This window comes from Carlito syrichta, unplaced genomic scaffold, assembly GCF_000164805.1.
Source record: "Carlito syrichta isolate Samal-C Ts95f unplaced genomic scaffold, Tarsius_syrichta-2.0.1 Scaffold209716, whole genome shotgun sequence".
Classification (NCBI taxonomy): domain Eukaryota; kingdom Metazoa; phylum Chordata; class Mammalia; order Primates; family Tarsiidae; genus Carlito; species Carlito syrichta.
In genome coordinates this window covers 5,738-8,039 of record NW_007153812.1, presented here as the reverse complement: position 1 = coordinate 8,039, position 2,302 = coordinate 5,738, and the positions used below count along the sequence as shown (strand labels likewise).

The 2,302-nt window shown below is 39.8% G+C and overlaps 1 pseudogene; it reads left to right on the top strand.

Annotated features, from left to right (window-relative positions):
- The first annotated feature begins 860 nt into the window (after positions 1–860).
- On the top strand, positions 861–1,774 carry LOC103253208 (annotated as a pseudogene).
- Positions 1,775–2,302: the final 528 nt, after the last annotated feature.

Here is a 2,302-nt window from a genome sequence, read left to right as displayed (position 1 = left end):
CATGAATAGACAATTCTCAAAAGAAGACATATGAGCAGCCAACAGACACATGAATAAATGCTCAGACTCACTACTCATCAGAGAAATGCAAATAAAAACCACATTGAGATACCACCTAACTCCAGTAAGAATGACCATCATTAATAAAACAAACAGTAACAGATCCTGGTGAGGATATGGAGAAAAGGGAATGCTTCTACACTGTTGGAGGCAATGCAAACTAGTGCAGTCTCTGTGGAAAACTGTGTGGCAATTCCTAAAAACTAGAAATTGACCTTCCATATGACACAACAATCCTCCTTCTTGGTATATACCTGGAGGAATTAAATTACTTTACAAAAAATATACCTGCACATGCATGTTTATTGCAGCACTTCTTATAATCACAAAAACATGGAACCAACTGTGCTGCCCATTGAAACTGGACTGGATAAAAAAATGTGATACATATACTTGATGGAATATTATGCAGCCATAAAGAAGAACAAAATTGCAGCAACTTCGATGGATTTGAGTCTATAATACTCTGAAACAAAGAACTAAGTACCACAAATTCTCACCTATAGGCAGACCCCGAACATTTACCATAATACTATAAGAAAGGGATTGGCAGTAGCCAGAAACTACCGGGGTGGAGTGAGGGCATAACATTAATAAGGGTGCCCAATATCAAAACAGAAAAGATCAACAAAATTAGGTGGTTGCCCCAGAAGAATGCCACTCAGTTCTTACTGTCCACCAATGATAAAACTTTAAAATTATGGAAAATCAGCAAAAGGGACAAGAGACTGGAAAGGTATAACTTGAAAGAGGAAGATGGAAGGTATAGAGATCCTACTACAGTGACTATACTACGAGTGCCCGTCTTTAGGCCCATGGATCTAATGGTCGAGGCCAGTCCACGAAGAATATTTGCCAATGCTCATACATATCAGTTTCTATTAATAACTCAGTTTCTATTAATAGTGATTATGAAACATATTTATCTGCAGATGACTTGCGGATTAATCTTTGGCATCTGGAAATTACAGATAGAAGTTTTAATAGTGTGGATATCAAGCATGCCAATATGGAAGAGCTAACTGAGGTGATCACAGCAGCAGAATTCCATCCAAACAACTGTAACACATTTGTATACAGCAGCAGTAAAGGAACTATTTGGTTGTATGACATGAGAGCATCTGCCCTCTGTGATAGGCATTCTAAACTGTTTGAAGAAATTGAAGATTCCAGTAACAGGTCATTTTTTTCTGAAATCATCTCCTCTATTTCTGATGTAAAATTCAGCCATAGTGGTCGATATATGATGACTAGAGACTATTTGTCAGTCAAAATTTGGGACTTAAATATGGAAAATAGCCCTGTGGAAACATACCTGGTTCATGAATACCTCAGAAGTAAACTCTGCTCACTGTATGAAAATGACTGCATATTTGACAAATTCGAATGTTGTTGGAATGGATCTGACAGTGTTGTCATGACTGGATCATACAATAATTTCTTCAGAATGTTTGACAGAAGCATAACCCTAGAAGCATCACGGGAAAACAATAAGCCTGACATGGTTCTGAAGCCACGCAAAGTCTGCGCAAGCAGCAAGTGAAAGAAGGATGAAATAAGTGTTGACAGCTTCGACTTCAACAAGAAAATCCTCCACACAACCTGACACCTGTCGCTACTACAAACAATCTGTATATATTTCAAGACAAAGTGAATTAGGGTTGGCGTTCCTAGCAGAAGAGCCCACTTCCTGCTTAGTTGAGATAGTTGAATCTAGCATTCCTACCTATAAGAGAGAGAGGTTCATTGTGGCACCCTTTCCAGTGTTCGACAGGGTGCCGTTCGACAACGCATTGCATAGCTACGTGGAGAAAGGTCTGTGCTTCATCACTGTGGTCTTCTCCATGCCTGCTAGCCATTTAGGTGAGGGTAGGGCACTTTCAACTTAAATGACTTCTTGCACCGTCTTGCCTAGTGGACTAGATTGGACTGTGTCAGCATTGATTTACTCCACTCTCTATGCCTTCCATTGTGATGATGTCAAACCCAGTGAAAGCCTTCAGTCATGCTATGGGATTTAATTGTGTATCCTCATTACTGTAACATCTGTGGGGTACATCCCTTCCCCCATTTTAAAAAATTAAATGCAGCTCATTCTTACTGTGGCTTGTAGCATTCCTCCTCTTCTGGCCTCCTGGACTCTTCTCCTTCATCTCTCTTACCCTTGCCCCCTCCACCCGGTCTTGGTGGTGGTATAGTAAAAAAAAAGAAAGAATGAAAGCACACAAAATGAGTCAGTTTG